The following is a 27,227-nucleotide window of genomic DNA, read 5'->3' as shown; positions in this document are numbered from 1 at the left end:
TGCTACCCATCTAATTACAAAAATAAAATCTAAACTATTGCACTCAAACAAACCAAAAATTGCATACTAACGAATGCAAGATCAATTTACTTCACTTATAATCCGATAGCTCGCCAAGTAGCTTTTCCGGGTTAAGCCATGGCTCTAGAGATAACATCAATAACATGAAGAATTGATATCTAAATTACCTACTTGCAAATGAAAGTAAAATCAAGTCACTTCACTTATAATCCGATAGCTCGCCAAGTAGCTTTTCGGGGTTAAGCCATGGCTCTGGAGATAACGTCAATAACATGAAGAACCTGATATCTAAATTACCTACTTGCAAATGAAAGTAAAATCAAGTCACTTCACTTATAATCCGATAGCTCGCCAAGTAGCTTTTCGGGGTTAAGCCATGGCTCTGGAGATAACGTCAATAACATGAAGAACCTGATATCTAATTGCAGAGATGAAAGTAAAATCAAATCACTTCACTCATAATCCGATAGCTCGCCAAGTAACTTTTCGGGGTTAAGCCATGGCTCTGGAGATAACGTCAAATGACATGAAGAATTTGATATCTAAACTAACTAACAACAGCAAATAAATAAGACTGAAATCAAAGCATAACTAAAATTGAAAAGCTTAAGAAAAAGTTCAGCAGAGAGGCAAATCTCATGTCACTATTTGATGCAAAAACACGTAAAAAAAAACTAATATACAATCAACCGGTTGAACACACTTGCATGAATTAAAATTGCATGAACGGAAAATCTAAACTATCAAACTTGAAAGCAATAAAATAACATACATGAATGAAATCAAAGCAAAATTACAAAATAAAATCTACTCTACCTTACATTCTAATATGCTCCATGACATCTACTTCACATCTCCTTCTATGTTGAGAACATCAAAGCTTTATTCAAATTCTTCAAAATTACAAAGTACAACAAAGCTCTCCAAAGCTTTCAAAAGCCATCAAGGAAGAACTATAAACTCCAAGCTAAGCTAAGACTAACAAGCTCTAAACTAACAAGCTAACAAATGAAGGAGAGAGATCTTCTATTTATAAAAAGATGAGAAGCCATCTCATTAATGAGAGTCCATGAATCTCTCCCTCTACCTCTAGAGTCCTAATCAAAATAGGAACTGATAAGACACATGTCTTCTTAGAGTTTCAATACAATTAGGAGATGTGACACATATCCTCATGATCCCATGATTCTTTCCACTCAAATTCGAATTTGGCCATAGAGTGCCACATAAGGGTCTTCTAGAAGCCTCCTTTTGACCTACACATGTCAACAATCTCAACCCACTTGTTAGGTATAAGCATATGCACATTATTTTTTAATTTTTAACCAGAAATTCACTTAAAAAGGCTAAGAACTAATAAAATTTGGAAAAACATAAATGTGGCCCAATGATAATGAAAGTGGGATGAATGTAGTGACATAGTAGTGAAATGGAGGTGAAATGGAAGTGATATAATGGACATAATAGTGAAAGTGTAATGGAAATGAATGACATTTTCAGGACCCAACAACAATGCCCTTGTTTGACATGGCAGTGGCCATGTTACATGAAGACAAATCCCTGGATGGCAGTGACCTCGAAGCTCAATTCACGTTTAAAGTCAATAAAGGAAAGCTTGAAGCTCTATGACAAGAATCCTTTGAAGCCTCAAGCACATAAATTCAAGTACATTAAATTCACATCTGCAAGACAATATAGATGCTAAGTTTGAAAAGGTGCTTGATCAAGATGCTCCTTGAAATCCAATAATGACCTGGTCTTTAGCACTTGATTTGATATATATAGCACTGCAAGAAATCTCTATCCATAACAGAGGAGATTATGTCTCATTGTAAGTTTACTCAAGAAGTTGTACCTTATATATGTTAGTATTCAAAGCTAAAGAAGTCGACATAATGACTATGATAATGATATAATCTATGCTCTTAATATTTTAACATCTCTCTGTAAGTAGAGGTATTATCTCCCACCATAATTGATTGAAGTATACAACATGAATTTTGCAAAGAAGCTCTTGAAAGAAAAGCCATGGAAATGTGTGACTGTGACTAAAAGAAGTCATGCAGATTAGAAAATTTTCCCTAGTCCTGAATTGTCAAATGTATTGCTAAATATCTGCTACTTTACAAGAAGGAAGCCTAGAGCTCATGAAATCCAGGTTTGTTTGTTGAAAGAAGTAACCCTAGATACAAATGAAAGCATGATGTGAAAAGTAAATGACATAAACATATGCTGAGAATCCGAGGGATTGTAGACCTGAAAGGTTATTAGAGTTTGGAGTCAAAAACCTATCAAGTCAAAAAGGTTGGAAATGAAAGACCTAGGCTTGTGGATTGATCTGACATCTTGATGAGGAGGCTGATTTGTAGGATGAATTCAAAAAGGACTAAAGATCAATAAGGAGCTGTCTTGATCTCAAAAGTTTGATGATGACATGGATGGAATTGGACTCCTTGGTGATGTGGTTGGAATCCATGATGACATGGACTCCTTGATGATGTGGATTCTTTTGATGATGATGATATGGAATCCTTAATGATGAATGATGTGTACTCCATAATGTTGATGATGATGAGTATGCTATGACTCATTGATAACGTGGATGATGTGATTGGACTCCTTGATGATGATCTGGACTCAATGATGCTTACTCCTTGACGATGATGATTCTTACTCCATAATGATGATGACGAGGACTTCTTGATAATATGGAGTCATTTGATGATGACTTGGACAATTTCAACTCCTTGATGATCTATACAAGATTGGCTCCTTGATAATGTGAATTAAGTTGTCTCCTTGATGGTCATTCCTTTTTGATGTGGACGAGTTTGATTAGATACAAGAAAGTTAAGATCAAGAGAGATCTGACTCACTCTCAAGAGATAAGTACCTTCTTATTTGTTTCTATTATTGTTTCACTATAAGTCTCTTGTCTTTGTATATCATGTTTTGTTGTATTTGTTCTCCCATGCCCCCCTAGGGAGGATTGCAGGTACATAATGAAGACTGCCAAGGTGTGGAAATCATTGAGAGTGGATGGAAGAACAAAGTGATAAGAAGACTCATGTTTGATGAGCCCAAGACTTAGAGGGACTAGACAAGATCAACCTGATTGAAGCATGTTCTAACTTGTGATGTTGTCTTGAAGTCTTGAAAGAGATTGATGGTGTACTATTTTCATCTCTCCTTGAGAGGAGCAGGGAGATGAGATTGATGGTGTATTGTTTTCATCTCTCCTTGAGAGGAGATTGATGGTGTATTATTTTCATCTCTCCCTTTGTGAGACCTATGGTATGGTCGGGGAGATTGATGGTGTACTATTTTCATCTCTCCCTTCATGAGACTTGTGGTATGGTTGGGGAGATAAATAGATAGTGTGATCCCTTCCTTGGATGTTTCGTGAGACCTATGATTTGGTCAAGATGGATGAGTCATCTCTATGAGAGATGGACTGTGATGAGTATGGCCTCATGAACAATGGTGTTTGGTTTGATGCTATTAACTTTCCTTATGTTGAGATTGATCGAGAGAAGGAGAATGAAAAGTACCTCCCTGGCTAAGAGGGAGTGTTGGAATTTGAGTAGCCATGGTCGAAATTTTAATCTTGAAAATCAACTTTTCCTCCAAATTTGACAGGTTGGGTGGGCCCCTTTAAGGTACCTATTCGACCCCCTATGATGACTATTTATATGTGAGGAATTGCACCTAATTTGAGCAATTCATTTTTACATCTATTATCTTTGTTTCTGCGAGCTATTATAGAAAAGAGGAGGCCGAAAATCTTGGAGGAAGAGTAGATTTGTTTCTTGATCCTGTTCTAATCAGTTTTTGTATTTATCATTCTGTTTCTGATATTTTGATGGACTATGGACTCTCTCTCATAATAAAAGTATTTTTGGGTTTTCCCCTGGCCTTAGTTCTAATTCTCTACGTCTCTTGTTCCTTATGTTAGTGTTGTTTCTACTTCTCTTTCATGTTTAACTAGTTGTAATTTTCTTGTATAACTGCTTGATGATACTATGTATAAAATATTTGACTTGCCAGAAAGACTATATATAAGAGAGCTCAACTTCATTTGGTGGATCATCAATTCAGCACACAAGAAGTTAGATCTAAAAAGGAGATCAAGACCTAGGAGTGAAGAAGAGTATTAGAGGAGAAAAATCGAAACAAAGAAGATTGTTTTTGGGCCAATTTCTCTCACACGTGTGGACTGCAGCTAGGGTTTCTAGACTGAAAAATTGTAGACTTCAAACGCACCCAAAACCTAGCATTAAAAGGATCACTCTTGCAAGCCGAATTCATGAGAATAAATGTCCAAGAAAAGAGAAGGAGAGAAGCCTCTTAATTATTCCTTAATCAACTCACATGTGTGAAGAAGCAGGGATTGCATGAGGCTGAAAATTGCAAGCCGAAATTACAAACAAAGTTGCAGGTCCAAAATCTCGGTCAAAAGAGAAGTAGACACTGCTTGAAGGCACATTCGACTTGGTTTGACTTTGAGAGAAGGAAGTGCTTCAAGGAGAAGTTTGACTTGGTCTTGGAGGAGTCTTAGTCAAGGGTCATAGGTCTTGGAATTCGTGAATTGAAGTTTTATAAGAAGAGAAAAGTTCTTGTGGGTTTTCCTCTCAAAAGGAGACGTTTTAGCCTTGGCTGATAGCCTATATCTTGTGCCCTCTTGTCTCATTGTTCTTTACAGTTTGGTAGCTATTTGATGATAAGAACACTAATTATAATCAAGTAAAGAAGAAGCTAATCAAATTAAGTAAAAAATACATCACAAGCAATTATTAAAGAAAGAGAAATCACCTAACCTAGCTACCCTAGATTTCTCAACATGGTATTAAAGCTAAGGTGACTATGACAAGAAGAAAAGGCAGCATAAAGACCATCATTGAGGAAGGATACATAAGGGCTGAGCACAAGGAAATAATCAAGAAGGACTATTCCACTCATCATCTTGAAGGAAGTAACTAAGTAGTATCAAAGAAGACCTCAAAACCCTAGCTCATTCAAAGAAGGGTTCTTCATTTGAAGCATTGTTGGGAAGCTCACAATTATCATCACAAGGAATAGAAGACCTCAAGGACCCTACCTCCATGCAAAGAAGAACTACATTGAAGCATCTTGAAGTGTCTACATCCAAGGGAAGCAGTACGTAGCATTGCCATCATCATCATCTAGGTGATCTCCCTCTCTTTAAGGAAATGATCACATTTCAAGCATATTTGAAGAAAGGCGTCTATAGAAGAAGCAGCGTTGTCATCTTCAAGGAAGCAAATTTCAGCATCATCAAGAAAGGCATCAAGTTGAAGATTTCACATCTAGGAGTATATTCACTTGACAAGAAAGTATCTTTATATCTATGTCTAAATATATCAAAATTACTTCATATTGCAAGGAGATCGAGAAATTGGTTGGGTCATCAAACTTTCTTTCATGGAAAAAGAAGACAGACTTGATGCTCATAGAGAATGAAGTTATTGGACATGTCAAGGGTAAAGTCTCCAAACCATCTTAAGAGCAATCTCAAGCATTATCAAAGTATATGAAATGGGAAATAAGGGCTCAAAAGAATCCTTACAGAATCAATCAAGGATCCCCTCATCCCTTATGTGGCAAAGTTGGACATATCAAAAGAAATATATGGTAAGTTAGTAGAATTGTTCTCCGTAAGCACTGCTAGAGAAGTCATATCTTTGAGAACTAAGTTGTACAAGATGAAGGTATCAAAGGAAGAAGGAATAACCTCATATCTTATGAGGGTGTCACAAATCAGAGACCAACTACAAGAGTTGGGGGAAATAATGTCTAACAAAGAAATAACCACCGTGGTGCTCAATGCACTACTTGATGAATGGAGAAACTTTGTATCAAGAATTTATGGAAAGAAGGAAGATACCCAATTCAGTGAACTCTAGTCATTATGTAAGATTGAAGAAACCAAGTTGAATGCAAAAAGTGATGTAGGATCGAATGAACAAGTTCAAGCATTTGTTGCCATGGCTAAGAGAAAAGGAAAGTTTGGTCCTCAGAAAAAAAGAAGAAGATCGATATGTCAAAGATCCAATTCTATGGTTATCAAGAATATGGGCATTTCAAGAGAGATTGTCCTAAACTCAAGAAGGACAACAAGAAAAGGAAAGAAAGGAACAAATCCCATGTCACCGAAGAAGTGGAATAACTTGAAAAGAGGAAATCAAAGAATGAGGAAGTGAAAGATCTCTACTATGACTAAGATAATCTCCTTCACTTAGTTCTTTTCAGTTTTTGTAAAGGATAACTATCATGATAGGAAGCATCACAAGGATGATAGGATGCACAAGAATTGAAATAGAGATGAATTCATGATAAAAGTCATGAAATAATAGGAGAAATTCAACATAGTCATTGCTGTCATCATGATAGAAAGGAAGAAGCTCATGATATCCTCATTAAAAGCGTGGAAAGACAACCGAAGTATATATGGTTGAAAGAATGTCATCTAGCATGATGGAAATCTAAGGAATCATCATACATCATCGTCATTAGGAAGGAGTATTTGCAGGATGAGGATCATCAAGATCCTCCACTAGAATCTTAATGAGAAGGTTTTGGTTGAAAGAAACAAATGTCTCATTGATAGTCAAACATTCCACCTTGTGTGGGATACAGTGTTTAGAAGGATGATGGTATGGCGACAAAGGAGTGCAACATGACAAGATGGTTGAAGTACTTTCCAACAAAGGAAGCTGCCAAAGGAAGTCTAGATGATCAAAAGGAGAGATATGTACATATTTGATAGATTAAGTCATGTTTTCATATATTTGCAAAAAACATGGTTGAATGCTCTATCTCATGAGCATGATCGAAGACGAAGGATCTCTTCATTTGGAAAGATGCATAAAGACATATGTCTTGAACTAGTTCACATACTGATAAGATGAAATCACCATAATATGTCCTCATATGGAATATGAGGTGGATGACAAGATGAAGGAACTGTGCATGGAAATTCCTGGGAAAGCAATATGTGAAGAAAGGAAGAAGAGTTCTTGGAAGATGCAAGTATAGTCACGATAAGTGATCAACATCCAATAGTCGCGATAGAGAAGGTATGATGACCTTGATAAAGTCTATGAAGGAAAGAGGCCCTTGACATTGGATGTCTTGGAGATGTATTCATGAATGTGCAGGATGTTGATGTTGTAAGAAGCAAGTGTCATGATGACAGGCCATCATAAAAAGTCACTTTAATTTGATGTTCATTTTTTATTTTTGAACATTTGGTTGGGTTGAAATAAGGCTATCGAAAGAAAATTGTAGATGTCACCTACAACTAGTACTCATGGGAATGGATGGAAGATCCTGAGAGAAATAGATTTGGAAGCGGTAGCTATGTGAAGAAAAGCCAGATGTGGACTAGAAGATTACTTTCCGATGCAAAGAAGGATGACATGACTATTGGTTCAATCCTATGGTTCGTTGAAGGAAAGCAATGGATGACTGATCCCCTACAAAGAAGATCTACAAGATGAAGGCTCCATAATGAAAAATATGAAGTTCATGACATTGAAAGAAGGATCCCTACAATCAGCTAATAGTACCATGATCTCCACCAAAGAGTAGAGAGTTCCTGTTGGAAACAAGTCCCTACTTAAGAGGGAGCTTGGACAAGTCCTTGGGTAAGAGGGAGCTTGGGTATATTACTTTTATAGGAATGAATATATCTTCCCTAGTTGAAAGGGAGAGATAGACACATCATTCTTGTCTTCAAGTTGTGAAGAAAGAATGGAGGATTGGGTAAGCATATGAAATTGATTCCAATACTCTTTGAGGATGTGGTTAAGCATCCAATAGGAAAGAGTAGTCGAAGAGGAAATTCCTTGAGGATGTGTTCTTCCAAATAGGAATCGTCCTAGAAGGACATACCCTGTGAATAGTCAGGTGGGGTATGTGCCTTGAGAGATAATGATGATGGTGTCTATCAATCATTGGTCTCACTAGCATTGTGCTCTAATCTTGTGGAGAGATAGATCTGTTAGTCAAGGCCTTGCTATGTGACAATGCTAGTTGGTATTATGAGATTCTCTAACATAAGCTAAGGAAGTAGCTTATGAGATGGCTTACCAATCCAACTCTTCTTATGAGAATTCTTCATTTTGAGAATGTCCAAGTAACTTGTATGTACTATGGATTATGAATACCTCCCTAGTTAAGAGGGAGTGTTGAAATATGTAACTAGGTTCAGTCTTCATAATGACATATGTAATCATGTTTTTATGTATTTGATGTGAAGTGAAAAATAAAATTATTATTGTCATTCTTGAGGCACGAGTTTCATGCTCAAGATTATTTGATTTATAGGTCAAGCACCATTGAGTGCTTCTAGGGCTTGTCTTTGAGTCAACAAGTTGTTGCACAGAATGTCTAGGCACCGCGACAACGGCTCAGATCGGGGGTTGTCACACTGATCCCCAATCTCTCCGTTTGAGTTGTCTCCCAATAGCAGACTAAGGGGGGTAGACCCTATGGAAATGGAATGAGAGAAGATCAGTTGGGAACCAACCAATCTGGGAGACACAATTAAGCAACTGATACTTGTTTAGATTGTGCAAGATTTTGAAGGATTCAATTTGATTTGAGGAAAATGATACCAGTGCCTTGTGGAGTCAACTATCTTCCGAAGGAAATAAAGTTCAAGTAATGGATGGGAAAATGTTGCTAAATAATTCGACTATATTATATGCAAACGCAAAACTTAAAGCTATGTGAAATGCAGGGACTTGGTTAATTTTAGTTAAATGTTTGTCCTAAGTTTGATCCCTTAATGTTTCTATCAACCAAGCTTATGCTTGGAAGTAAAATTTTACTGTGCAAGTGCTAGCTTAGTATGCAAATGCAAAGAGAAATGATGTAATGGCAAAAGGAGGGCCCAAAATATGAGTTATTTCTTAAATATGTCATGCATGTTTTTTAACTTAACGCTCAGAAAAATTATCTTAATGTGAAAACAAATACTTATACCAGTAACATAAAATATGAAGTTTGCACAAGTAATCACTGAAAGCAGAATAGGAAACCAATGTAAAATGCTAGAAATAAAACACTTTATATTCAAAAATCCATTTGCATGAGGTACTCAATCAGAGATCATTAGATGCATAAGTAAAACTAAATTAATCTTCCTGAATGAGCATGTAAAAACAAATGTACTTCAGAAATTAATTAAGTGTTTAAATTCAGATCACAACAATTAGGTGCAAAGTCTGAAATATCAGTTCTAGTAATCTTCTCTTAAAACCAATGGCAATGCCAACAATTTATTTTAAACCAATGATCCTATAACCATTCAAGATTCAGATTTTTTCTATGTGTAACAACAGAAACTTCAAATGACAAACTGATAACTAATAATTCAAAAAATTTCTGAGTTTAACTATTTCCAATCTAGTGATGCATTTGATCTTAAAACTCAGAAATAAATTACTGAAAAAAGCAGTGAGATAATATTCAGAAATTTGTCAATTAGCATGCAAAAGTTTCTGAAAATAATTCTATTTCTGAAATGTACTGCAGTAAAAGATGCAAACTAAATTTGTTGCTAACTTCAGCTAATTGAAACTCTATGCCAGTATTAGTCTTGCTTTCAATCAGATAAATGAAATGGAGTAAGGGTTTAGAGGATGTGCACCAGTCAGCCCTTAGGGGCTTGAAGATACTTGGAGATAAGTTGCCCAAGTCACTGAAGATCTTCAAATCCAAAAGCCAACTCAGAAATTTTTTTGAAATTTTTTTTGTTAAAATTTTTAGGGAAATTTTATGGAAAAAATTAGTGAAAATTTTTGGAAAGAGGGTGAGGGAAGAGAGGCTTGAGGGTGAGGGCTGAGAGCTGAAATCCCTTGTGGCCGAGAGGGATAAGGGGAGGTCAAGAAAGGGAAAGAGGGAGGCTGAGAAAGGGAGGCCAAGGAGGACAAAAGGAGGACAAAAAGCCACACCGAGAAGGAAAGAAGAGGGAGCAGGGGGCTGGAGATGGCCAGCGCAGGGCCTCAAGGCCTAAAAAAAATTTTCCCACGATCTTTCTGAAATTTCTCTTCAACCTGCAAATAAAATGGAGATCAGATCTTGCCCTCCAGGGCCTAGATCTGTCTCCAAAATCCACAAAAATCGTTTGCAATCTTCAGATTTGTTCCTACACAAACAAAAGATAGAAAACCCCAAAGCATGTATATACAAAAATATGAAATACCCAAAACCCCAATGAATTAAAAAATTTGAAATTTACAAATCTACAATAATATTCTACAGATCTAGCAGATCTGCAGATCAAAGCCCTCTATTAGCCAGATCTAAACAATTTTGCACAAATTTATAAATAAACTGGAAATTTTAAAGAGGCACAAGCCCAAGAACAACCCTGCAAATAAAATATTTTGTAAGATGACTTCAGAAATTAAAAACAGTAGGCTCTTTAGATTTTGTAATCTGAGAGTCAGTTGGTCTAGCTGAGGACTTCCCCAAACGCCCAAATCCTAAATAATAACTTCTGCAAACTTAGATCTGATTGTTAGATTAATAGAGATTCAAAATAATCATAAAATCATCAAGAAATAGAGATACCTACTAGTTCTATCAAATCAAAATGATATTTTAAAAACCCAGAAATTTGTACAAGATAGGGTACACAGATCAATCCTCAAAGGCTATTATCCAACGAAAAAAATAAAAGCAACGGAGTATTAAGAGAAATATTACCACACAAATCTGAAAGAAGAACACCACGGTCTGAAACCCCAACATCTTTGCATTTTATTAACCAGAAAAAAAGTTACAAGAACTTTCTTAGAGCAAGTACACGATTGAAAAATCGGATCCAAATAATGGAAAGAGACCTCTAATTTATAGATAATTCTTCAACCTCTAGATGGTTTGATCCCTATCAAAGCAATCTCAACTGTTGATAAAGATCAAATGATCTTTTAATCATCGTCGTTGAAATAAAGTTACTTTTTGAATAAATTCGAATTTCACTTTTAATTTCTTTTTAATTAATTCAAAAATGATTATTTTGAGTTAATTACCTCATAAATTTGACTTTGACTTAACTACTAAGGCCCAAGGGTCCAAAATATATTGACATTTTCAATATTCCCTTGGCCGGGGACCTCCAAAAATTAAAAACTTTAAAACCCACGAATTTTAAATGTTGGAGCATTTAAATTTTCCTAGGACCTAAATTAATTAAATTTCTGGATTCAGCGTTTTAATTTATTTTAGCCAGATAAATTAATTAGTTGACTCATGAGGGGATTATTAATTTTTCCAACCCTCTAATACTTTAGCATTATAGCTAAAATATTATTTACATGAAATATTACATTTCTAACCCATGAAGGGGGAACACCCGTTCGTTGTAGACCCTCAACATTTACCCATTTCTGCGACTCAAAATATGATCTAGTAGACTAAGTGACTTTGCAATAAAGTAATCTAACCAAATAGTTATAATTATTCCCAAATCACTTTTATAGAGACTCGATAAATAACACTAGGACTCATTTAAGATCCCGATGAAAAAATCCACCCTAGCTTTGGGGTGAGTTTGGAGGGTAAAAATTTGCCAATCATCGGTGTTTAGAAACACACATGAATCGGTGAGACAAAAAACTTCCTAGGATATAAATCATCATCAAAAATATAAATTTACCTAAATTTTTACATACATTTGTCTTACTAGGATCATTTACATTACAAAATGCAGAATGCGTTTACAAAACTCTAGTGTACATATAGTTGATAATGATGAATCTGTGGGTCATCTGAGTCCTCAGACATGATGGAAATCCTTGCACGAAAAAATGTACAACTATGGGGTAGTTGACATGGAGTGGTCAACACAAGTCATAAGAGTCATTATCATGTATGGAAGACCCTTTTTAGGCATGTTACATATTGTAAAGAAAAATTATTTGAGTCAAAATTAGAGTCAAATACCCTCCAAGACCTTGTCAAACAAGAAGCAACAAGTTAGCTCCAAGAAAGAACAAGTCGGCCTACAAGGTGACAAGTCAGTCTTATTAAGGGCCTACTTGACCTGCCAAAAAGACTATATATTGTGAAAATTCCAAAACTGGAATCCTATCGCAGCAACTGGTATTATTTCTTCTAACTGATAAATTAATTATTTAGTTTATTGCTACGGGAACATCAAAATAAACACACTGCAACCTTCACAAATAAAACTGCAGAAAACAAACAGCGTTCGAAACTGAGAAAATACTAACACACACAATAAAAATGACACTGTTATTTTTGGACAAATGTCCCCAGAAAAACCCAACTTCGGAAAACCGGTGCAACAATGATGGTTTTTATTATTATGCAACATCTAAAATCAGAGTACAATCTATGGATGCCCAACCGGCAATCCAAATAGCTAGAAAATCTGGACAAAAATATTTTAAGGGAATTACCCTTATTCCACAAGCAATCATGTCACAACTTCCTTCAGAAAACTCGGCGTCCCAGATCCTCTGCATCAGCCTTTGCGCTGCTCTACGCAGACCCTATGACGTGAAGCCTCCAACCTGCCTTTGATGAAGTCGTTCTATCTGTCTCTGTTAAGGAAATCGTCTCTCCAGAACTCTAGACCCTCTATCTGACCTTATGGAACTGAGAATGAATTTCTCTCCAGCAAATCGAACTGCTTCTCTAAAGCAACTACGCAGTCCTCTACACTACCTCACTGGGAATAACTCGACCCTCTTGTTGCTACCTCTTTGGATCTTGAAAACTTCCTACAGATCATTCTCTGTGCCCCTCACTGTCTCTGTTGCCTCACTGAGGCTCGAACTCTCTGACAACTAATTGTTGCTACTCTAGAAAATCGAATTCTCCAAGTGACTCTGGTGCATTTTCCATCACCACATCGATCCCTTATATCTTCTTGTTGGGACTCCAATGACCAAGATTAAATATTAATCGATGGCTCAAATCATTTCTAGATCGATCCCTGTGAGTTCTTAGAGAATTCTCACCTTGACTTAATTAATTCTGATTAATTAACCATATTTCCTAAGTTTAGACTTAGGAAATATTTAAAAATCGGCTACTAATTTAATTAAGCCATCTCTAGGTGGAATTTCCAAAAACGATTTATGGATTTTGGAGATCTCATGTATTCTAGCCTCTCCACCAAATTTCGTGGATAGAACACATCTGATGCTACATATAATAACACTCCCTCTTAGCAAGGAATGTGTTCTAGTGCTGCACATCTTGCTACAACACCCTATCTCTATATCACCTCTTGTCACGTTGTTGATGTCTGGTTGTTGTTGCCCACCAACTATAACGCAACTTTGATGCTGCATTTGTGCTGCTGCTGACACTGCCATACTACTGCCAACTTTGCATCTCACTACAACTCCCTCTCATCTGTTGCAGCTGCAACTGCAACTAAAAAACATCTAAAATATTGAATTAATTGTGTTCAGTATGATACATTTGTCTCTCGAGTCCTGAATGCTACTAGCCTCTGCACTACTGCTGAAGTATCTGCACTGTTGCTGACTCGGCACTGTGCCACTCTGCACTGTTGCGAACTCCGCACTGCGCTCTCCATCATCTGACTGAAACTAGTCTGCAACTCACTCTGGAATTATGACTCCACCTCTGACACTAATCCATCCTGCTATTGAATACTATGGGCCCCTGTAGCCAGGTAATGATCCATGAGGTGGACTCCTCAAGGACCTTGCCCAATCTCTGTAGCTCTCTAGGGCTACAACTCCAAGTCACCCCACCTCACTCCTGGGGGTATAGCTGCAAACACAACAAAATATGATCTACTCATATTGCTGCTACTGCAAGAATGAGTCTTACCTCCTCAGATCTTGAAGCGCTAGCTTCCATAGGGCTGTTCCCTCTGAAGCTTGACACTGTCTGAGTCTCGATCTCCCTATGGGAAATTACTATGTTCCCTCCTGGCAACTCACATTGTTCTCCTGTACCGAAAACTGGACTGTGTAGCTCTGCATTGGGAATATTGTGGCTTAAACTGTACCTGCATACTGCTCGCATTGCCCGTGTCACCGCATCGGGCTCTGCAACTGTCTCACATGAACTGACTACAACTAGATTTGTAGTTGTCATCTGAATGATTAGCTGCGTCTGCTGACACTGAACCTGCTACTCTAATATTGTGGGCCCTTGTAGCAAAGGTGATGATCTTGTTGTAACAGTTGGAATTGATCTGCTTGATCTCCTTGCTACTTCTGCACTGAACCCTGCCCATCTGGCACACTCAAGACTCATACTACTCCTCCGCCTGGATTTGGTGCCCCAATAACTCCTTTCAAGTCTAGTCTTTGGCTGGGACCCATCCTTTCTTTGCAACTCACACTAGACAAGTCGCTCTTCCTCTGGCATCTGCCTTCGACGACTGGAAGTCGATCTGTTGCCCAGATCTGCATTAGCTCACATGCCCTTCTCTCGCAATCTCGTATGACCATCTCTGCAAAGCTGCAAAATATGTAAACTCAAAACTGGAGAAATAAACCTCGAAAATCTCCCTCTTTCCTCTGCTCAGTTGTTGAATCTGCTACTCGCACTCCCTTCTGGAGTAAGATAATTTGCTCACAGCAACTACGAATCTGCAATTGGGAAAATCATATTTCTTGGCTAGAAAACCCTCTTAGAGAAATCTCCCTCTGTTGTGTGTGCTTTTCTCTTCCACATGATGCAGATTCTGCTGTTGCAAAACCTTCTACATCCAACCAAGGAATCTGCTCAGCGAAAATCTGAGCTGCAGACGCTCTCTCTGACTGCTGGAATCACTCTCCTCGGAAAATCGAATTTTCTGAACCCCTACAATTTCAAATCGAACTGTTGGCCCAGCAATTCGGCCTGCCTTTCTGAGCACTGCGCTGCCTCAAGAATTTCGACCAGCTGCTCTCTCTGACTAACGAAATTCTTTCTCCGCTTCTGAGCTTCCCAATTGATCACTTACGCTCTGATACCGTGTGAAAATTTCAAAACTGGAATCCTATTGCAACAATTAGTATTATTTCTTCTAATTGATAAATTAATTATTCAATTTATTGCTACGACAACATCGAAATAAACACACTGCAACCTTCACAAATAAAACTATGGAAAATAAATAGCGCTAGAAATTGAGAAAATACTAGCACACACACAATAAAAATGACACCGTTATTTTTGGACAAATGTCCCCGGAAAAACCCAACTTGGGAAAACCGATGTAGCAGTGAGGGTTTTTATTATTATGCAGCAGTGAAAATTTGAGTACAATATATGGATGCCCAACTAGCAATCCAAACAGCAAGAAAATCTGGGCAAAATTATTTTAAGGGAATTACCCTTCTTCCACAAGCAATCCCGGCACAACTTCCTTTAGAAAATTGGCCTCCTAGACCCTCTGGGTCACCCTCTGCGTTGCTTTGCACAGACCCTATGACGTCAAGCCTCCAACCTGCCTATGATGACATCATTTTGCCTGTCTCTACTGAGGAAATCGCCTCTTCGACACTCTACACCCTTTGTTCAGCCTCTGGAACTGAGAACGAATTTATCTCCAGCAAATCAAATTACTTCACTAAAGCAACTACGTAGTCCTCTGCGCTACCTCACTAGGAATAACTCAGCCCTCTTGCTGCTGCCTCTCCTGATCTGGAAAACTTCCTCCGGATCACTATCCTTGCCCCTCACTATCTCTGTTGCCTCACTGAAGCTCGAACTCTCTAGCAACTGACTACTGCTACTCTGGAAAATTGAATTCTCCAAGTGACTCTAGTGCATTCTCCATCACCACATCGATCCCTTCTTATATCTTCTTGTTGGGAGTCCAACGACCAAGATTAAATCTTAATCGATGACTCTAATAATTTGTGGATCGATCTGTGTGAGTTTCTAGAGAATTCTCACCTTGACTTAATTAATTTTGTTTAATTATATTCCTAAGTTTAGAAATATTTAACAATCGGCTAATAATCTAATTAAGCCATCTCTAGGTGGAATTTCCAGAAACGATTTATCGGTTTTGGAGATCTCATACATTCTAGCCTCTCCACCAAATTTCATGGCTATAACACTTCCAATGCTACAAAAACTAACATATATAAGAGAGCTCGACTTCATTTGGAGGATCATCAATTCAACACACAAGAAGTTCGATCTAAAAAGGAGATCAAGACCTAGAAGGAGCGAAGAAGAGGAGAATCCAAGGAGGAGAAAAATCGAAGCAAAGAAGATTGTTTTTGGGCCAATTTCTCTCACACGTGTGGATTGCAGCTATGGTTTCTAGACTGAAAAATTGCAAACTTCAAAAGAAGTCAAAACCTAGCATTAAAGGATCACTCTTGCAAGTTGAATCCATGAGAAGAAAATTCCAAGCAAAGTGAAGGAGAGAAGCCTCTTAAATTTTCCTTAATCATCTCACATGTGCGAGGAAGCAATTATTGCAGGAGGTTGAAAATTGCAGGCCGAAATTACAGTCAAAGTTGTAGGTCTGAAATCTTGGTCAAAAGAGAAGTAGACGTTGTTGGAAGGCACATTTGACTTGGGTTGATTTTGAGAGAAAGAAGTGCTTCAAGGAGAATTTTGACTTGGTCTTGGAGGATTCTTGGTTAAGGGTCATAGGTATTGGAATTCTTCAATTGAAGTTCCATAAGAAGAGAAGAGTTCTTTTGGGTTTTCCTCTCAAAAAGAGAGGTTTTGGCCCTAACTGATATCCTATATCTTGTGTCCTTTTGTCTCATTGTTCTTAACTGTTTGGTAGTTGTTTGATGATAATAACACTAATTATAATCAAGTAAAAGAAGAAGCCAATCAAGTTAAGTAAAAAATACATCACAAGCAGTTATCAAAGAAAAAGAAATCACCTAATATAGCTGCCCTAGATTTCTCAACAGTGTTGACAGTGGGCCTTTGTCCTAAATTGTTGTTGTGCCCTCCAGCTTTAGCCTACTAGTACTAACTAGGCCTGCTAGTTTGTGGAGCAATACTCCACAAAGAAGACCTCCTCCTCCCTCTCAAGATAGAAGAGACATGACAAATGTTCAATGCTTTCATTTCCAAGCATATGGTCATTATCAAAACGGGTGTCCTCAAAAGAATGATTATCAAAGTAAAGAATGACGATCGAAAAAGGAAAGAGAAGCACCATGCTTTTGCTACTGAACTTAATGACCCCTCACATAAGAGGAGGCCTAGAAAGAGAGATTCTGATAATGAATATTGATTTAATTCTTCTTTTACAGGTTCCATTGCAATTCATGATAAAATTTGGTTGGTGGATAGTGGTGCCTCTAGGCACATGGCTAGAAGTCTTGAAAATCTCTCTGAATTGGTTGAAAAGAAGATAGTTCAAAGGGTTGAGCTCGGAGACAATGGAAGATACGATGTCAAAGACACTGGCTCATTATCCTTCCAATTAGAATCATAAGGTAATGTATCTATTAACAATATTTTATATGTTTCTAGTTTGAAGAAGAATTTGTTGTCTATTTCATCTCTTGAAGACAAAGGGTATATAATTGCATTCATTGATGGACAAGTTCTAGTATGGAAGAAGGATTCCTTTGAATTTGCTAAGTCATTGGTGTGTGAATTGGAGGCCTATATCACCTTCTTGGTTCAAGCCTTGATACACAACAAACATCCGATCTTTGTGAACTATGGAATTTCAGGTACGCTCATGTTCATTATAAATCTTTGTCTAGAATGAAGGATTTTGTTAAAGGTGTACCTGAAATCAAGATTGAACATGATGGAGTTTGCAAAGGATGTGCTCTTGGGAAAAATGTCAAAGGAAAATGTACTAGCAGTGATAGTAGATCCAAAGGAATCTTGGATCTTGTGCATTTTGATGTTTGTCGGCCTATGTTTGAAAAATCCTTGGGTGGTCATTTGTACTATGTTACTTTCATTGATGATTACTCTCGTAAAACATGGATTTACTTCTTGAAATCCAAGGATGAAGTATTTGAAAAGTTTCAAGAATTCAAGGCACAGGTTGAAAATGCTACAGGAAGAAGGATCAAGACTTTAAGGTCTGACAATGGAGGAGAGTATGTATCCAAGGAGTTGATTGCTTTCTGCAGGGATGTTGGAATTAAGAGGGAGCTGATAGTTCCCTACTATCCTCAACAAAATGGAATTGTCGAAAGGAAGAATAGGACTATTATGGAAGCTTCCAAAGCCATGCTTCATGATCAAGAGCTGTCAATGTTTCTATGGGGAGAAGCTTCAAAGACAACTGTTTATGTTCAAAATAGATGCCCACACCGAATCTTGGATTACAAGACTCTTGAAGAAGTATTCACAGGTGAGAGACCTAATGTTGAACATTTGAGAATTTTTAGTTGTCCTATTTATGTTCATGTGCCCAAGGAGAAAAGGACGAAGTTGGAACCTTCTGGGAAGAAAGGAACTTTTGTTGGCTACAATGAAAATTTAAAGGCCTTCAAGGTCTATGTACCAGGACAACGTTCTATTGAAACTTGCAGGGATTTCATTTTAGTTGAGGATGCTACTTTCTAAAAGTCCAAAGGATCACACTTGGACTCTGATAATGAAATGCAGGTGGCCCCTAAGAATGTGGAATTGAAATCTAAAGAACCTGGAGCTATGGAACTAGATCCTCAAGAAGAGTTTCACGATCCACGTGAATTTTTTGATTCTCCAAGAGTCACTGTACTTGAGACTAGAAAGAGACATGCTTTGCTTGAAAGAACGTTGAAAGAAGTTGAAGGACATGCATCACCTTGTGGAACATTTAGAGAAAGCAAGAGGCCAAAGAAGTATTCAGGCTATGCAACATTGATGATTAAGATTATTGAGTTCAAGCCATCCATCTATGAATAAGTTGTTGAACATCAAGTTTGGAAAGATGTTATGATTGAAGAGTACCAATCCATATTGAAGAATGATGTTTGGGAAATCGTGCCAAGGCTTGAAGAGAAATTTGTTGTCTTCCAAATGGATCTAAAAGTCAAGCACGCAGCTGATGGAAGTATTGAAAAGTACAATGCAATATTTGTGGCACGAGGATTTTCCTAGAAAGACGGAGAGGATTATGAAGACACATTTCTCTCGTTGCTAGGTATGCTTCTATTAGATCTGTTATTGCTCTTGCTTCTATTGCAGGTTGGAAAATGCATCAAATGGATGTCAAGACTGCCCTTCTGAATGGAGTCGTTGAAGAGGAAGTGTATATTGAGTAGCCTCAAGTCTGAGATTCATGATAGAGAGACACATGTTTGCAAATTGAAGAAATCCTTGTATGGCCTTAAGCAAGCTCCTCATGCATAGTACTCACACATTGATAGCTATTTGTTGAGCCTTGGTTTAAAAAATACCATTGCTGATCCGAATTTGTACTTCAAAGTTGTTGAAGTTGAGCCCTTGATTTTTCTTCTGTATGTAGATGACTTATTTCTGACAAGGGCTACGGTTCTCATTGTCCAGTGTAACAGGGAGCTAATTTCTGAATTTGAGATGATCTTGGTCTTATGCATTAATATTTGGGATTGGAAATTTGGCAAAATCTTGATGAAATCTTTGTTGGACAAGGCAAGTACACTATTAAGATCCTTCATAAATTTGGCATGATGGAGTCATGGACTGCAAGTCCATGGACACTCTCATGGTGATGAATTTGAAGAAGATACAAGACTGTGATTTTGATCTGATTGATCCCTCTATGTATCACAAATTGATTGGTTGATTGAACTATTTGGTAAACACCAGACATGATAGTTGCTATGTTGTGAACACATTGAGCCAATTCTTGGTTAAGCCCCGACATGTGCATTGGGTTGCAGCAAAACATATATTGAGATATCTTCATGGCACCATTGATTCTGGTTTGAGATATGTTTCTAATGGAAAATGGTAGCTGCTGATTGGACTAGATGCTTTGATGATAGAAAGAGCACTTGAGAGCTTGGGCTCTACTATGATTTCATGCTCAAGTGAGAAGAAACCTTTCGTTGCTCTTAGTACGGTTGAAGTTGATTATATAGCTGCATGTTCAACCTATTGTAAAGTTGTGTGGCTTTGTAAGTTGTTTGTTGGTTCGTTTGATCAAGTGTTGGAATTGACCATTGTATATTGTGATAATCAAAGTTGTGTAAAGCTTTCTGAGTACCCAATTTTTCATGACAAGTCAAAGCACATTGAGATCAAGTATCATTACATCTGAAATATTATCTAGAGAGGAGCTATAAGGTGTGAATATGTACCTACTGATGATCAAGTTGTTGATATTTTGACTAAGTCACGAAACCATTGTCCCGGATGAAGTTTGCTTATTTCAAAGAACAACTTCGAGATTTGTACATCTGATCTCTCCCTTGGTGTTATATACCTAGGGGGGATAATATGGGGTCCCTAATCAGCGCATTGGAGAAGTAGCCTACAAGCTGGCTTTGCCGCCTACTGCAAAAATCCATCCAGTTTTCCATCTCACGTGCCTCAAGAAAGTGATTGGGAACAATCGCAGAATTCAAACCAGTCTACCTGAATTGGACGAGGAAGGGTCAATCTGGCTCCAACCTGAACAGGTCCTAGACAAGCGAGAAAGGCACCTGCGTGGCCGCATGATTTCCAGAACTGTCGGGACTGCCGGGAATAGCCGAAACTGCCGGGAACAGCCGGAACTGCAGGGAAAGCTGACGCAAAGGGCGGAAATGGGAACTGCTGGGAAAAGCCGGAACTGCCGAAACTGCTAGTAATAGACGGAATTGTCGGAACTGTCGGGAACAGCCGAAATCACCGAAACTGTCAAAACAGCCTGAGCATCTGTCTCCGAAGGAGAGCAGCATGCCAGGGACAAATAACTAAAATTGAGACAGTTGTATGGTACTTAGTAGCAAATACACCAAGCATGCAATGTTACAACTAGCATGCAACAGCAAGCATGCAAAGGACAACAAGCAAGCTAGGGACAACAAGCAAGCAAGATGCAGCCAGCGCATAGGTCAGTATGGCAACATGGTGCAACAATGGCACATAATGCAATACAGTGATGGGTACAGTAATGATTAATGAAGCATGATGAGATGCAGCATAGTGATGATGGGTGCAGCATGGTGCACTGTGCAGCACGGTGAGGTGCAACATGATGACGAAATGCAGCACAATGATAGGTGAAGGAGTCACCTTGGAGAATCAATTGATATCTGTCTAAAAGTAATTTTTCAAATTATTCATCGGGCAGGTTGTAACACTTCGTTTTGTTAAGTAATCCCCACCATGTGGCTGCCTCCTCTCTAAATAGCTCCACTACCCACCATTTCCAATTGTTTTTCCATAATGATTTCTGTTTTTTATGTATTCTTCAATAGTGGGACCGTTATCTTTTCCTGTAAAACCTAGACCCGCCATGAAGAGGGTTTTGAACAAACTTGGAGAAAATTTGAAATTGTCACAGTTTAGTCAATATTGCTCAGAATCCCTATTATGACCTGTTTTCATAAATGGAACAATCATTCTGCATCTCCCCATGTGATAGAAATCTTGATCCAAGCACTGGAATTTCAGATCTGTGCTGCAACTCTCCCGCCGTCACCAAAATTTCTGCAAAAAGCGCTGATTTTAAATCAGCTATATCTCCCTCATCCGAACTCCGATTCGACCGATTTTTTTTTGAAATCGGCTATTTTTTCACATAGAATCTAGATCTACAATTATATTTTGCAGATCTTGCACCAGGACGTCCAGATCTGCGCCGCAAACTCGCTGCCCTGAAAAATTGTCTACAACCCCACTGACTTTTAGATCAGCGATATCTCTTTCATCCGGACTCTAATTCAACCGATTTTTTTTTTAAATCGACTATTTTTTCACAAAGAATCCAGATCTACAGTTAGATTTTGCAGATCTTGCACCAAAACATACAAATCTGATCTGCAACTCGCCACCCCCGAAATCTTGCAAAAAAAAAAAAATTCTCCACTTTTTTGCCCAAGAAAGTGCTCTGATACCACTTGTTATGGATCTAATCCAAAAATATTATAGATCTGATATGAAAATATAAGATAATGCAAATGAACCCAGAAAATATATGAAATGATTCTTTATTGATCAAACCCTAAAGGGAGGGTAACACCATAAATTCACTCCTTAAGGAAGGAGAACACTCCACAAGCCATATGCTTGTTCATACAATAATCCTTGACAATATTCCTTGACATGGAGTCTCTAGCCTCTATATAGGCCTCATACAATGTTATATATCTTGGGTGTCTTTCCACTTGACGAGAACTTCCCTAATCATGCGGCCACGCAGGTGCCTTTCTCGTGTGTCTAGGACCTGTTCAGGTTGGAGCCAAATTGACCCTTCCTCGTCCAATTCAGGTAGACTGGTTTGAATTCTGCAATTGTTCCCAATCACTTTCTTGAGGTAGGAGACATGGAAAGTTGGATGGATTTTTGCAGTAGGCGGCAAAGCTAGCTTGTAGGCTACTTCTCCAATGCGCTGAAGTACTTGATATGGTCCGTAGAATTTTGGAGATAGTTTCTGACAACCCTTGTCTTTGAGTGATGTTTTCTTATATGGTTGTAGCCTCAAAAAGACCTGATCCCCTTCTTGAAATTGGCGCTCTGAGCGATGCTGGTCTACCTGTTGCTTCATGCGGTTTTGAGCTTGATGAAGATTCTCTCTAAGATGGGCGAGCATGGTTGCGCAGTTTTGTAGGAGTTGATCCACTGCTTGTACCTTTGAGCACCCCTTGATATAAGAAGTAGGAGAAGGAGGGAGTTGACCATATACTGCTTCATAGGGAGTCATTTTGGTGGTGGCATGATAGTTGGTGTTATACCACCATTCAGCCAAAGGTAACCACTGTACCCAAAGATGTTGCTTTTCTGAAGTGAAACACCTAAGGTAGGTTTCCAGACATTTGTTGACGGCTTCAATTTGACCATCTGTTTGTGGATGATAAGAAGCACTGAGTTTTAGTTGGGTGCCTTGTAGCCTGAAGAGTTCCTGCCAAAAATTACTAGTGAAGATCGGGTCGCAATCGGACACAATAGAAGTGGGCATGCCATGTAATTTGAAGATCTGATCCATGAAAGATTGAGCGACCAAAGTCGGTGTAAACGGGTGGGGTAGGGCGCAGAAATGAGCATACTTCGAAAGTCTGTCCACAACCACCATGATGACTGACTTGTTTCCTGACTTTGGAAGACCTGTAATGAAATCCATAGAAACCTCCGTCCATATTGCTGCCGGGATAGGCAACGGTTGTAATGTGCCTGGTGCTTTGACGGTCTCCCCTTTGTGGCGTTGACAGACATCGCATTCTGCTACAAAAGTAAGGATGTCCTTTTTCATGCCTATCCAAAAAAATGATCTTCTGGTGCGAGCATACGTCTTCTGAAAGCCTGAATGTCCTGCAATGGGGGATGAGTGCAATTCTGCCAAAATGCGACTTTTGAGGGTGGATGTTGGTGATATTACGACTCTGTCCCTATAGCGAAGAATCTCATCTTGCCACGAGTAGCCCTTGGTGGAATTTGCATCCGCCTGCAATTGAGAAATAAGTTGGGAGAGCCCGGGATGTGAAAACCATTCCCTGCGAGCCTCTTCAATCCATTCTGGAATGGGAAGGGAAATTGCTAACAAGGTACTTCCCTCCTCAAATTGGCGAGATAATGCATCTGCGACACTATTTTCTTGCCCTTTCTTGTAAATGATCTCATAATCATATCCCAACATTTTGGCGAGCCATTTATTTTGTTGTGGGGAGGATAGGCGTTGCTCCAAAAAAATATTTAAGACTGTGATGGTCTGTGCAGATTTGGAAACGTCGCCCCAATAAGTAAGGTCGCCAGGTCTCTACTGCATGTAAAATGGCCATCATTTCCTTCTCATAGGTAGATTGGCCCAAATTCTTCCCACTTAGTTGTTGGCTTGTGAAGGCCAAAGGTCGCCCTTCCTGCATTAAGACCGCCCCAATACCCGTACCCGAAGCATCACATTCAATGACAAAAGATTTGGTGAAGTCAGGGAGTGCTAAGACTAGAGTGGAACACATGGCATTTTTGAGAGCTGTAAATGCCTGTTGTGCGTCCTCATTCCAGAAGAATGAATTTTTCTTCAGGAGTTGAGTGAGGGGCTTCGCTATGCGACCATAATTGCGGACAAATTTGCAATAATAGCCTGTGAGACCCAAAAATCCTCTCAGGCTCTTCAAGGTCTTAGGTTGAGGCCAATCCTGCATTGCCTGGATCTTTTTGGGGTCCACCTTGACACCTTCACGCCCCACAATGTGGCCCAAATACTCAACTTCTTCCATGCCAAACGAACACTTGGACATCTTAAAAAATAATTTATGCTTGCGGAGCAGTTGCAAGAGTAGATCTACATGCTGAAGATGTGCGGCCCAAGTGCAACAATAGATGAGGATGTCATCGAAGAAAAGGACAAATTTCCTGAGATATGGTTTGAGAAGGTGGTTCATAAGGCTTTGAAAAGTAAATGGGGCATTACAAAGACCGAATGGCATGACCAGGAACTCATAATGGCCTTCATGAGTTCGGAAAGCAGTCTTTGGAATGTCGACTTCCTTGCGAATTTGGTGGTAGCCTGAGCGAAGATCCAGCTTAGTGAAGAATTGAGCCCCATTGAGTTCATCCAGCAAATCATCAACCACCGGGATGGGAAATTTATCTGACTGTCAACTTATTGAGGGCCCTAAAGTCTGGACACATCAGCCACTCCCCATCTTTCTTGAGCACCATGACCACCGATGATAAATAAGGACTAATGCTGGGACGAATGACACCTGCTTCCAAAAGTTCCTTGATTATTTTTTCTATTTCATTCTTTTGGGTGAACGAATATCTGTATGGGCGCACATTTGGGGGTTAGGCCCCTGGAACCAAGGTGATGCTATGATCATGTTCCCCTCTCGAGGGTGGAAGCTCATGGGGCTTGTCAAAGACCGGCAGATGGTTATTTAAAATCTGTTGCATCTCAGGATGAATCGGCAGAGACTTGGTTTCAACTCCCTAGATGGCATTAAATTGAGCTATAACTCCATGATGGCCCTTTTTTAGCAATTTTTCCATCCTATACGAGCAGATGATAGAAGGAGCTCCCGCCTGGAGTCCACGGAGGGTATGTGTGGAGTTGTTCTGCTTAAAACTCATATATAACTCCTGGAAATCCATTATGATTGGCCCAAGGGTGCGAAGCCATTCAGCACCGAGGACAATGTCGCACCCTCCCATTTGTATGGCAAACATGTGGGTCTTCAACTGATAATCCCCCATTTGAAGTTTGACATTTTCACAGTGGCCTTCACATTTCATTGTGCCCCCATCCGCAATTTGGACTTGGAAGTTAGAAACTGCTCGTACAAAACAATGCACTGCTTCCGCGACTTTTTGATGGATGAAATTATGTGTACTTCCACTATCAATCAAGACTACTACTAGGCGATGTTTAATAAAACCTCTAATTTTGAGAGTTTGAGGTGAAGAAATCCCTGCCAAAGCATGCAGCGAAATAACTGGTTCGTCAGGGACATTGTCCTTTTGGTTGTCCTCTTCTACCGCCTCATGTTCCTCCAGTGGTGGATCTTCCTCCGATGAGCTGTAATCAGTGGCATCAATTTGAAAAAATTTGGGCTCCTTGCATTTATGACCTGGGGAATATTTTTCATCACAGTAGTAACATAATCCTTGCTTTCCTCTTTCGGCCATTTCTACAGGTGACACCTTTTGAACCTTAAGTGTTTGAGTCGTGCTGTGAGCCTGTGGGGGGCAACCCTTAGTGGTGAAATTTGGGCGACTATACTAGGTTGCTAACGCACGTTCCACATTACGAGCTACCTTGCAAGCCTCCATCCATGTGGGAGGGTGGTGCAGTAGGACGTGGGCTTTTATGGCTTCTTTAAGACCGCTAATAAAACATTCCGTGTAGAACACATCTGAGAGACCCCTAGTGCGGAAGGCTAAGGCTTCAAAGGCTGTAACATATTCATCCACTGTGCCAGTCTGTCGGAGCTTAGTAAGACGACCCAAAAAAGAAGTTTCCTGGTCAAAGCGTTCTGTAAGAGCTTTTTTGAAGGTGGTCCAAGTCACAAAAGGTCCATTGCAACATTGAAGCCATTCCCACCATTGCCACCTTTCATTGTCCAAGTACATGCTCCCCACCATAAGCTGAGTCTCATTATCTAAGATGTTTTTTAGATTGATATACTGCTCCATTTGTGCTATCCATGCTGCCGGGTGAGAACCATCAAATTTATGCATATCCAACTTGGGAGGTCGCGGACGGGATTGTTGGTGGGGGCCCCAGAGGTGAAGAGAGTGGCTAGACTCACCCTCACTATGTCCATTGCCAATATACGCCTCCTCGTGGGCTTCCTCCTTGCCCTTCGGGATTATGCTAGTTAGTCTGTCAAGCTGAATTTGGAGGGATTGCAAGGTTTGTTCAAGTTTGTCCATCCTCTCATTGGCCATAGCTTGAGCTCTAGTTTCTACCATGCACCGACCTGATGTTCTTGAAATTTGGGACCGCCCAAAAAAAAAATTCACTAAGAATTGAATGGTACCACCGTGCTCAGCTCATCGTCCTGATTTTGATGGGCTAGATCACCAATAAGCGCCCCGGAAGATCTCAGACTTTTTTTTTTTCTCTGAAAACTCCTAACGGAGTTTTACTCCTTCCTTAGGAATACTGCAGTAACCGAATCCTCAAAATGTCAATGCTACCAAAAGTCCTGCGAAAATCATGCCCCGGTATAGGAACCCCACACAACTACTCAGATTCGGTGGATCTGAGAGATCTGAATGGTGGATCGGATAGCTCTGAGCGGCGGAACAGATTGTTGTTGCGGATCTGATGGATCTAATAGATCGGAATGGCTGGTCGGAACTGCGGGACTGATGTCTGCTACTACTGCACCCCTTTGCGCGAGCGGATCTGGCAGAGATGATGCGTGATCCCAAGATAGAAAAGGGAACTATGGTCTCGAGGAGTGTCAGGTGCTACAGATCGCAATATACATAAGGGTTTGACAGTAGTACTCGGCCCAATGTTTCAGGGCTCTAACTAAGGAGGATCAACCATACCCTTAGCCGTACAACCCAACTACCCTATCGTACGGGCAAGTAATCTCTCCGAGTGCTGTTCTTGGTGTACTGTAGCAGCAAGACGGCCGACGATTTATCTATGGCGAGGTTGC

Source organism: Pinus tabuliformis, chromosome 9 (genome assembly GCF_031772625.1).
Source record: "Pinus tabuliformis cultivar Carrire ecotype Pingquan chromosome 9, CPIR1, whole genome shotgun sequence".
Lineage (NCBI taxonomy): Eukaryota > Viridiplantae > Streptophyta > Pinopsida > Pinales > Pinaceae > Pinus > Pinus tabuliformis.
This window is presented reverse-complemented; position numbering follows the sequence as displayed.